The following is a 12381-nucleotide window of genomic DNA, read 5'->3' as shown; positions in this document are numbered from 1 at the left end:
GTCAGACCAAAGTGCAACAACTCACACTGGTCTGCATTAAATTCCTTTTTCCATTTCTCAAACCATTTTCCCAGCTGGTCCAGATCACACAGAAAGCCCTGATAGTCCTCCTCACTGTCCACTACACCACTGGTCTTGTTGTCATCCACAAATTTGCTGATCCAGTTAACCACACTATTATCCAGATTTCTGATATAGATGAAAAACAACAACAGATCTAGCACGGATCCCTTTTGCAACCACTAGTCACAGGCCTCCAGTCAGAGAGGCAACCATCTGCTACCACACTCTGGCTTCTCCCAAGGACAGTGTCTCATTCAATTTACTGTCTCATCTTGAATGCTGAGTGACTGAACCTTCTTGACCAACCTCCCATATGAGACTTTGTCAAAGTGCCTTGCTAAAGTCCATGTAGACAACATCCACTGCCTTGTCTTCATCCACTTTCCTGATAACTTCCTCGAGTAGCTCCACGAGATTGGTTAGACATGACCTATCATGCACAAAGCCATGCTCTCTTTCCTTAATCAGTCCACATCCATCCAAATACTTATATATCCGGTTCCTGCACATATGTCCCAATGACTTTCTCACTACTGCTGGGAAATTCACCAACATATCACTTCCTAGCTTAATTTTAGAGCTTTTCTTGAACAGTGGAACAACATTGTCTGTCCTCAAATCCTCCAGTACCTCACCTGTCACAAAGGATGATTTAAATATCTGTGCTTGGACCCCGACAATTTCTGCACTTGACTTCCACAGGGTGCTAGGGATCAACATTTCAAGCCCTGGGAATTTATCCTCACTAATTTGCCTTGAGACAGCAAAAACCTCCACCTCTGTAATCTGTCAATGGTCTTTGAAGTTGATGCTGCTTTGCCTCACCTCTATCGACTCTGTGTCCATCTCCTGAGCAAATACAGATGCAAAACTAATATTTAAAACCAACCCCATCTATTTTGTCTCCCGTACAGATTACCATTCTGATTGTCCAGAGTGGGCATGTTTCTGTTCTGACCTTCTCCATGTTTCTGTGACAGAGAAGGTGGCCAAACTTGTCTGGAAAGGGAATCTGGTAGGAGTGATGACGGAGCAGCAATGGCTGGAGTTTCTGGCAGAAACTCGGAAGGTGAGTGATAGACACATCCCAAAGAAGTGGAAGCATTGGAAAGGCATGAGGACACAACTGTGGCTGAAATGAGAAGCTAAAGCCAACATAAAAGACAAAGAGATGGCAAACAAAAGAGCAGAAACTATTGGGAAGCTTTTAAAAACCAAGAGAAGACAACTGAAAAAATTGTCGGATGAGCTCACAGTGTGGAATTACGATATTGCAGTCATTAATGAGTCTTGGTAGCACCCAACTGTCTGAGGTATTTAGAGGAACAAAATATCCGGGGCCTCAATATCTCTTGAAAACCAAGGTTCCCTGCACCAGTTACCTTTCAACTTTTAGTTTTGCAGGCACGTACAAACTCTACACCTGCAAAATTTCACTTCTGAAGAACTCCCACTCACCAAGTACACATTTGCCAGAAAACAGCCTGTCCCAATCCACACTTGTCAGATCCTTTCTGACACCATCAAAATTGACCTCTCTCCAATTTAGAATCTCAACCTGGGGTCCAGACCTCTCTTTTTCCATATTTACTTGGAATCTCATGGAATTATGAACACTATTCTGTGTCACCAGCCCTAGATCATTTCCTAACAGCCTATTGCACACTTCTACATTGGGAATTCTACATCCCGATTAAGGGCACATTTGACAAACTCTACCCCAACTAACCCTTTTACAGTATAGGAGTCTCAGTCAATATATGGAAAATTAAAATCACTTAACATATCAAGCTTTGTTTCTTGGCATAGTCTGCGATCACCAGAGAAAAAATTGTCGCTCTAAATTCCTCAGACTGTTGGCTGCAGCCAAGTTCCAGTAACGGCTACAATATAATAATATATGTTCCACACACACTGGTTGTCTGTTGACAAATACACAACAGTGCTCTTTCACTTCAGAGCATTGAAAAGTTTGAAATAGGGACCTAAATCCTAAGAACTTTCTACAGGGTTACAATTGAGAGTATTGTAACTGGCTGTGTCACTGCCTGGTATGGGGACTGTACTTCCCACAATTGCAGGACTCTGCAGAGAGTGGTGCTGACATCCCAAAGCCAGGACCAGCAAGCTCTGGGACAGCTTCTTCCACTAAGCCATCAGACTGACTAATTCATCCTGATTCATCCTGTATCTCTATGTTATGTTGACTGCCTGTTGTGCACACTATTTATTATGACTATAAATTGCACATTGCACATTTAGTCAGAGACATAATGTAAATGTTTCTTCTCTTCATGTATATGAAGGATATAAGTAATAAAGCCAATTCAATTCAATTAACCCCCTCCATTATGTGTTCTGTCATTCTGGCTCCCTCCCTGCCTGCAACTTTAGTTTAACTCCCCACTAGCACTTGCAAGCCTTACCACTAGGAAGTTAATCCTCTTCTAGTTATGTTCCCCTAACTATCGAATCCCCTATCACACCTTTGACTTAGCTCTGCCAGATAATTCCTCCTACAACAATTTCTAAAGTGTCCCACCCGTTATTGTGGAAAAGCCAGGTGTTACAAATTTCAAAGCCTTATAAATACCGACTCCACAAACCTTGGCCCAACAATCAGCAGCCATGTCCTCCGCTAAGTCCCTGCCTAGCACTCTGAAAATTAAAATACTTAATGCCCACAAAGCAAGAGAAGACAGCAAAGAGTTTACAGCTAGCCATTTCCTTAGTTCGTAATGTACTTAAGAAATGTCAGTTAATAGGAACGGTGGAGGTCATTTTGAGGTCCAGAAGACCAAGAAATCCTTCCGAGAAAACTGCTTGTAGGATTGCTAGAAAGGAAAATCAAAACCCCCGTTTGACTGCAAAAGACCTTCAGCAATATTTAGCAGACTCTGAAGTGGTGGTGCACTGTTCTACTGTGCAGCAATACCTGCACAAATATGACATTCATGGAAGAGTCATCCGAAGAAAAATTTCCTGCATCCTCACCACAAAACTCAGCATCAGAAGTTTGCAAAGGGACATCTAAACAAGCCTTATGCATTTTGGAAACAAATCCTGTGGACTGATGAAGTTACAAAATAACTTATTGGCCACAATGAGCAATGGTATGTTTGGAGAAAAAAAGGGTGCAGAATGAACAGAACACCTCTTCAACTGTTAAGCAAGGGGTGGATTGATCATGCTTTGGGCTTGTGTTACAGCCAGTTGCAAGGGATTATTTCACTGGTATAGGGAAATTGAATCCAATTAAATACCAGCAAATTCTGGAAGCAAACATCACACCGTCTGTAAAAAAGCTGAAGATGAAAAGAGAATGGCTTCGACAACAGGATAATGATCCTAAACACACCTCAAAATCCACAATGGACTACCTCAGGAGGCACAAGCTGAAGGTTTTGCCATGGCCCTCACAGGCCCCTGACCTAACCGTCATCGAAAATCTGTCGATAGACCTCAAAAGAGCAGTGCATGCAAGACGGCCCAAGAATCTCACAGAACTAGAAGCCTTTTGCAAGGAAGAATGGGCAAAAATCCCCAAACAAGAATTGAAAGACTCTTGGCTGGCGACAGAAAGTATTTACAAGCTGTGATACTTGCCAACGGGGTTGTTACTAAGCACTGACTATGGAGGGTGTCCAAACTCAGGCCCTTTTCCTTTTTTATTATTTTGAAACTGTAAATGATGGATGCAAAAGAGTAATCTTGCTTAAAATATTAAACAATGTGTCATCTTTAACTTTATGCCTTTTGGAAATCAGGTCATTGTTTTACTCGCTTAGCTGTTCTCAGGAACAGGAATTTTGAGCAGGGGTGCCCAGACTTTTGTATGTCACTGTGTGCAATTTTCTTACTAAATGATGCTTTAAAAAGTCAGACTTCCAAATATCACCCCCCTTCTTCCCACTTGCAAATTCTCCAGCAAATTTTGCATCACCAAAATGCAAACAGGTACAACTAGTTTCTGTATTTTACATAAATATTTCCACTGAACCCTCCCTCAAGTGACGGACGGTGATGAACTCGGTTATGGCAATGCCAATGAATATGAAGGGAAGGGCAGCAGTTTGACTCACTAGAGTCTGGCATATTTGTGATTTGAAGGCTACTTGTTGCCCAGGACAAAGGTGTTTGATATCATTATGTACCAAGACAGAACGGGTCAAAACATGTCCTCACGTGTAGAAAAGTCCAGAACAAGAGGAGGTAGAACAAGCAACACACACAAAATGCTGGAGGAACTCAGCAGGCCGGGCTGAATCTATGGAAAAGAGTACTAATGCTGTTCCAGCATTAAAAGAGTTCCAGCTTCTGCAGATTTTCACTTGCTGCGGTTGGAGATAGAACAAAATTGATTTTCTCAACAGCTGATAGAAAGATTTTGTTCTCTTTTTCCGAGTTCCTAATCCTTGCATTCAGATAGCTGGAGCTCAGCTCCGTCTGTGAGATCTATCTGCTCCCGTTCCCTGATTAGCCGGAAGCTCCCCGGGGCCCGTGTACGGATCGTGGGGCTGAGAGAGAAGAAAAAATCTGGCCTGTGCTGAGTTTGCGGGCGACAGCCTCCGGTTCTCACAGCAATTGTCACCCAATTAGAGTCAGAAAAACCCTTACCTTCCCGATCCTCCCGACATTTTGTATACTGCGCGCATGCGTATTTATCGGAGACGGCTGCGATCCTGACGCCTGCGCATTTGATCGGTGCTTCAAACGACAGGGAAATTTTAAACGCGGTGATTTATGGGTAAGTATGGTGCCATTAAAAGATTCTGCAGGGACCGGTTCCACGTCCATATCTCAGTTTTTTTTCCTGTGTAGAAAACTCAGCAGCTTTCTTAACGCAGAAAGCGGCTCCCATAAACGATACACTCAATATCAACAGGCATTTCGTGTTCTGAAACAGATCTGAAACAAAAGAGATTCTGCATTTGCTGGAAATACAAACATGCACACACTCAAAATGCTGAAGAGGCTCTGCAGTTCAGGCAGCAACTAAGCAGAGGAGTACACAGTCTAGACATGCTCAAGGGGATCGGCTTAAATGCTGCCCATTTATTCCTCTCCACATTTGCTGCCTGATCTGCTGATTACCTGCAATGTTTTGTAGAGATTAACCATTTTGTTTTTCGATTAACCAGTTTCCAAAAGTTTCTCATGTTTCCTTCATAGCCACATCCCGCTGGTCTGGTTCCTCTTCCTCCTCCTGTTCGTAACCTCCAGAACCCATCTCTTTCCAGGGCCCCAAAGCCCTGACTTAGACTGGCAACTCTTTGGCCTCTTACTCTGCTCCATCGAAGATTCACTCGCTAGTCTGCTGTCAGGCTTTAGAGGCGCATTGCAACAACCCGGCTGTCTGAGGCACAGTCCTTTGAAATTAGTGAAAATGACACAAAATTTGAAAAGAGCAGGGAAAAAGTTTAACCACCTTAGTCCAGAGCCCTGGGGAAGGTCAAATACTCAGCGAGATCATCCTGTTAATTAGCCTGGGGAAAATCATGCAGGAAATTCATGCAGGTCTATAAGATGATGAGAGGCATTGATCGTGTGAAAAGTCAGAGGCTTATTTTCCCCGGGGCTGAGATGGCGAACACGTGGGGGGCATAGATAAGGTGCTTGGAAGTAGTTCAAGGCAGATGTCAGAGATATATATTTTATACAGATAGTGGTGGGTGTGTGGACTGCACTGCCAGCTTCGGTGGTATAGACGGGTACAATAGAGTCTTTTAAGATAATCTTAGACAGGTACATGGAGCTTAGGAAAATAGAGGGTTCTGTGGTAGGGTAATTCCAGAAATTTTCTAGAGTAGGTTACGTGGTCGGAACAACATTGTGGGCCGAAGGGCCTGTAATTTGCTGTAGATTTCTCTGATTCTAAGAAATTCAAGGGAAATCTCTTCTCCCACGGAGCGGTGACAAGTTGCAACAGGGAGTGTGAGATGTAAATTTTAAAATACTGATATGGAACAGAAACCTGGGCATGGAGCAGATAGACCGAGTGGACTCTCTAGTGTACATTGTGAGATTGGCAGTGACAGTAAGTACCTGCGACATGGGATTTGATACAGAATTGATTTATGTTTCACAGATCCACAATATTAAACAGCAGCCCAGTTTAAGGCTAACATCAGCAGAACAGACTCCTCCAATGCTCAGTGACCAGGGTTCAGTCCTGGGTGCGATGAGCAGCCGCAAGAACTGCAGGATCTGACAGTAACAGTCCCTCATGACCCTGCAGCTGCCTTCAGTCACCGTGATGGTTAAACATTTAACACGGAGCTGATTTGAACTTCCTCCCTGATGTGAAGTTGCTGGTGTTGCAGCAGCTGGGATGATTGAGTAAAACTCTTTGCTCACTCCGGACAGAAATGTGGCCTCTATTTATTGTGAACTCACCGGAGCATCACAAGGTGGGTTAACTGAATGAGTCTCTTCGCACACACGGAGCAGGTGAACGGCCGTTTCCCAGTGCGAAGCTGTAGGTCACGGTCTTCGGTCTCGGCCCGAAATGTTCACTGCTCGTTCCCACGGACGCTGTCCAGCCTGCTGAGTTCCTTCAGCATTTTGTACCTGTTGCTTTGCCCACAGCATCTGCAGTGTACTTTGCGTTCAAGCTCTGGTGAACTGAGAGATACAGCGGATCTAACGTGCTGTTGTGTTTGTGATTCCCATACACAAATCCTTTGACTTTTGTACACTGTTAAAGGTTTATAAAGCACGTCAGTGGGTGAAGGACAACACTTCAACTGCAATTATTTCAGTCTCCATGGTGCCTACTGATAAAAGCACTGTCACAGCTCAATACAAATTGGAGTAACAAAACTTGATCTTCGAACTGGCCACAGTTCCGACATCAGGCATAACATCAAACTCTCTGCTTCTCTCTCTGTGTCAAAATGGATCATTCCTCCCCTTCATCAGTCTGTGACTTGGCTCAGTTTGTCTGTCTCCTTCGCATTCTGAGCATGCGCCACACACCCACTGAGATCACATTTTATTTACACGGCTGTGACTAGAGACTTTCTGATTATTATGTCCCTCCCGGCATTTGACGGTGGTAAACTCAGAGTCAGCAATGGTATTGACCCTCAGGAGTAGGTGATTAGGCTTTTTCGTTGGAGATCGATAAACTGCCGGTAGTGTGTGTCTGGATGAGTGGGTCGTTTTCACACTGGAAGGAGGTAGCGTTTGGAGTTCCCCAGAGATCAGTCCCTGACCACAGTTGTTCACAGTTTAATGTCCTGGCGGAGGCAGCGAGATGTGAGATGTCCCAGTCTGCTGGTGACGCAGAAAGAGTGGAGTTGGGAGAGGGGAGGCTATTCACATGCAATTTCGTAGCTTTGCAATCAGTACATAGTGCACTGTGGGGCTGCAGTGGCGGGTTCCAATCTGCTAATTGGATTTGCAGACCACACTACATTGATCGGCTGAATCCCAAATAATAACGAGGCAGCGTATAGAGAAGAAGTCATCACCCCGACACAGTGGTGTCAAGAAAACAACCTCTCCCTCATTGTGACAAAAACAATGGAGCTGGTTGTGGATTACAGGAGGAATGGAGACAGGGACCATATTCAACATGTCCAAGTCTGTTATTGACACAAAATGCGCATTTTAATATTGATCATGACGCAATGTGTTTTATATATTGTTGATGACATAAAACATATTTATAGATTGTTACTGGCAGAGCATCGTATAATTTGTGTTCCGTGTGTTAACTGAATGTACTTGCCTGTGATGCCGCCACAAGTCAGTGTTTCTCTGTCCCTGTACCTTCCCGTACTTGAGCACTTGGCAATAAATTCAACAGGACCTGAGAAATCTCAGTGAGATTTGATTAGTGATGATCATCTTGGCAGCTCAGTAGGTCGAATGTATGCGACAGTACACTGTTAAATGCAAAACCCTGAACAGTGTTGATGATCAGAGGGATCTTAGACTCCAAGTGCATCGCTCCCTGAAAGAGACTGCACAGATTGACCGGGAGGTTAAGAAGGCAAATGTCATGGTTGTCTTTATTAGTTGAATCATTGAGTTCAAAAGTGGGGAAGTTGTGTTGCGGCCGTTACGAGCCTGCGGTCGTACTGTGACTGTTTCTTTAAGAGCGCCGGCGTGAGGAGGCGGGTCTGTGACGTCAGACACAGGCTGACAGCGCTGATTGTGGACTGAACCAGAAGAGAGAGAGAGAGAGAGAGAGAGAGAGAGAGAGAGAGAGAGAGAGAGAGAGAGAGAGAGAGAGAGAGAGAGAGAGAGAGAGAGAGAGAGAGAGAGAGAGAGAGAGAGAGAGAGAGAGAGAGAGAGAGAGAGAGAGAGAGAGGAGAGAGAGAGAGAGAGGGAGAGGGAGGGAGAGAGAGAGAGAGAGAGCGAGAGGGAGAGGGAGGGGGAGGGAGAGAGAGAGAGAGAGAGAGAGAGAGAGAGAGAGAGGGAGGGAGTGAGAGAGAGAGAGAGAGAGAGAGAGAGAGAGGGGGAGACGGAGAGAGGGAGAGGGAGAGGGAGGGAGAGGGAGAGAGGAGAGGGAGAGGGAGAGGGAGAGGGAGGAGGGGGGGAGGGGGAGGGGAGAGGGAGAGGGAGAGGGAGAGAGACTGGAAAAGCTGATCGCTTCAGTTAGTCGCAGCTGAGGCTTGGAACTCTCCTATGCCCGCAAGAGTGGGTTGATCATCGGTACTCGGAACCACAACGAACGAATGTGTGTGGCTGTCACTTCGTGTAATCCATAGGAGTGGATTGTGGAATATCTTGTGTTAACCCTTGCCTGGGTGTGTTGTGTGGTAACCCCTGGAAGACGGTATTCCTTTGACAGGTCATTTTCGCTGATAACTCGTATGTGACGGATTCAACGGATAAGAGCCGTCGACGGTTATTTTGAAGTAACGGCCTTTTCTCTACGTTTTACCCTGGATTACAAATATCGCTCTCCCATCATTTATTCCGTGGATTACTGAACTTTCCTGCTTTACCATCTCGAGACTCTAAGCTTTGTTCCCTCAGTCCCGATAGTCTGGGAGTTATATTACACACATATACCCATAATACTGTTAACTTTCCTTTATTTCGTTAAGTTACAATATTGTAAGTAGATAGTAATAAAGAGAGTGGTTTAACATCAAAACCAGACTCCAGTGTGAACTCTTATTGCTGCTGTTTCGTTTCTAAAACGTTTCAGTTCGTAACACAGTTTTATAAAACTATTTAGACCACATCTGGAGTGTTTCATACAGTTCTGGTCGCCCCCATTCTCGGAAGGATGTCGGGGCTTTCGAGAGGGCGCAGAAGAGGTTTACCAGGACCCTGCCTGGATTAGAGGGCATGAGCTATAACGAGAGACTGGACAAACTTGTGTTGTTTTCTTCAGAGCGGCGCAGGCTGGGGTGAGACTGGATGGACGTTTATAAGATTACAAGACGAATAGATAGAGTGGACAGACGATATAATTTTCCTGGGGGTTGAAATGTCTAATACATTTAAGGTGAGAGGAGATGTGAGCGGCAAGCTTGCTTCTTGAGAGTAGTGGGTAACTGGAGTCACTGCCTGCGGTGGGAGACCAAATGGTCACGCGATCCAGTTTCCTTGTCACGTTTTTCTGCAGATCTGCAGCATCTGCGGGTCACTGCTCCACCTATACGTGTAGCTTCATCTTTCCCCGTTCAGTCACGGCAGTAAGATCCGGATCTGTCACGTCCTCTCGTTGTGGTGGACAGTATGCTTTTTTCGGCAATATTTGCAGCATGTTTCATTCCACTGTTTTTACCTGCTGAATTGCGGCCGATGTTTCTGGGTGTCTGACCCACTTATGTGAGAATTTAGCCTTTCTATTTCTCTGAGCTTCTCATAAATGTCTACAGTTCAGTTAAGCTTCACTCCACAACTTCCAAATCAACAACCCGGTCAGGTCAAAAAGTTCCACACAATTAAAATAGTTTATTACATCGTTTTTTTTCCATTTTGTCCTATTTATATAATTTAACTATGTAATATTTATATTCTTATATTAAATCATAATTGTTAAAATCTATAGTTATGAATTAAGTTCTATTGCTGCCGGCAGAGACAACGAATTTCATGACAAATGCCGGTGTTATTAAACCTGATTCTGATATTGATCTGGGAGACCCACCACCGGTCACCTGATCCCAGTTACTGCAGATCATAGTGAGAGATTGAATCCTTTTCCATTTATTTCCTTTCCACAGAAATGACAACAGTTCAGTTTCCTTCTGTGGTTCCAGAGCAGAAGCTCAGTCTGTCTAATATTTCCACACAATTAAAATGGGGAATTCGTTTATTAACATCATGTACTGAGCTACAGTGAAAATCTTGCCTGACGAACCATCCACACAGATCGATACATTACAACAGTTCACTGAGTTGATATACGACAACACAATAACTGTAACAAAGCATTATGGCTGCAGAGAAAGTGCAGTGCAGATAGACATATGGTGCAGGGTCACGTCGAGTTACATTGTGAGGCCGAGTCCATTTTATCATTCATTTGGCTTTTAAACACAGACAGGAAGCCGCCATCGAGCTTGTCATTCCTAATAACTGCAGGTCTTCTTTTTTTCTCACTTTCTCGTGGCACTAGACAGGGATGTCCATTAACCCCTTTATTATTTAATCTTGTATTGGAGCCTTTAGCTATAACACTACGTGAAGCTAAAAATATTCTTGGTATCTCTATGAATGGAACCATACATAAGATTTCTCTTTATGTAGATGATCTTTTGGTTTTTATTTCAAATTTTGAGGAATCAATTCCTAAACTTTTGGAAACACTTAAAGATTTCGCTAAATTTTCTGGATTTAAACTTAACTTGAATAAAAGAGTAGTTTCCCATTAAATGTCCCTGTTAGTGTATATAATGATATTCCTTTTAGAACTGTTAATACATTTAGGTATTTAGGTATTATAGTTACTAAAAAAACATAAAGATCTCTGTAAAGCGAAGATAGTTCCTTTAATGGACTTCATGAAACAATTTTTCTAGATGGAATCCACTTACGTTTTCTTTAATAGGTCGTATTCATGTTGTGAAAATGATTTTACCTAGATTTTTATATATTTTTCAAAATATACCTATCTTTTTAACTAAAAAAATTTCGATCAAATTGACTCACTTATTTCTTCCTTTATTTGGAACAATAAATTAATAAGTATCATTTACAAAAATCTGAAGAAGATGGTGGACTTGCACTTCCTAATTTAAGACTGTATTATTGGGCTGTGAACATTAGACAATTATGTTTTTGGTTATATTGTCTTGATAGGAACCAAAATCCATTATGGGTTGATTTGGAATTAAAAGCAGTTAAAGAATTTCATTTAACTTCAATATTAGGAGCTCCATTACTTTTACAGCTCTCTAAAATTCCAAATTTAAATCTTTACCCAGTTATTAAACAATCCGTACGGATTTGGGTTCAGTTTCGTTTCTTTAACAAATTTAAACAAATTAAGATGACTAGTTTTTTACATCGAAACTTCTCATTTATACCTTCAACAACTGACCCCATTTTTCTCCTATGGAAAAATAAAGGGATCCATTCTTTTACAGATTTATTTTGTGATGGTCCATTATGATCTTTGAAGAGTTCATTAATAAATTTTCTCTCGCTCATACACATTTTTTTGCAATATGTTCAGTTTAGACTTTTTTACAACAATATTTACCTAAGATTCCATGTTTACAAGAATCTGATTTGTTGGATACAATTTTGAAAGTGAATCCCTTCGTGAAAGGTTCCATTGGCAGAATTTATAATTTATTTTTGTTACAAAACGAGAACCTATCACTAAAGACTAAACAAGATTGGGAGAGAGAACTTATTATGACCTTTGTTAATGAAGATTGGCTTCGAGTTTGAAAAAACGTAAATTCTTCTTCTATTTGTGCCAACCATTGTTTAATTCAATGTGAAACCGGTCATCGTTATTATTTAACAAAGGAGAGACTATCTAAAATATTTCCTAGTATAGACAATTGCTGAGACAGATGTAGAACTGAAGTAGCTACTTTGTCACATATGTTCTGGTCATGTTCTTCATTAAAAGAGTCTGGAAATCTTTATTTTCTACAAGTTCTACAGCTCAGAAGATAAATTTACAACCTAATAGATTGACTGTTCTATTTGGAATAGCTCCACATCAAATTCAGGGTATTTCATCTTCAGATCAACATGTAATTGCATTTGTTACACTACTGACAAGAAGGGCTACTTTAGTAAAATGGAAAGATATTTCATCCCCTACATTAATTGAATCGTTTTCTCAAGGAATGTTATGTCTTAGTTTGGAAAAAAAATAGTAGAACCTTT

The sequence above is a fragment of the Hypanus sabinus genome, unplaced genomic scaffold (assembly GCF_030144855.1).
Source record: "Hypanus sabinus isolate sHypSab1 unplaced genomic scaffold, sHypSab1.hap1 scaffold_464, whole genome shotgun sequence".
Classification (NCBI taxonomy): Eukaryota; Metazoa; Chordata; class Chondrichthyes; order Myliobatiformes; family Dasyatidae; genus Hypanus; species Hypanus sabinus.
This window is presented reverse-complemented; position numbering follows the sequence as displayed.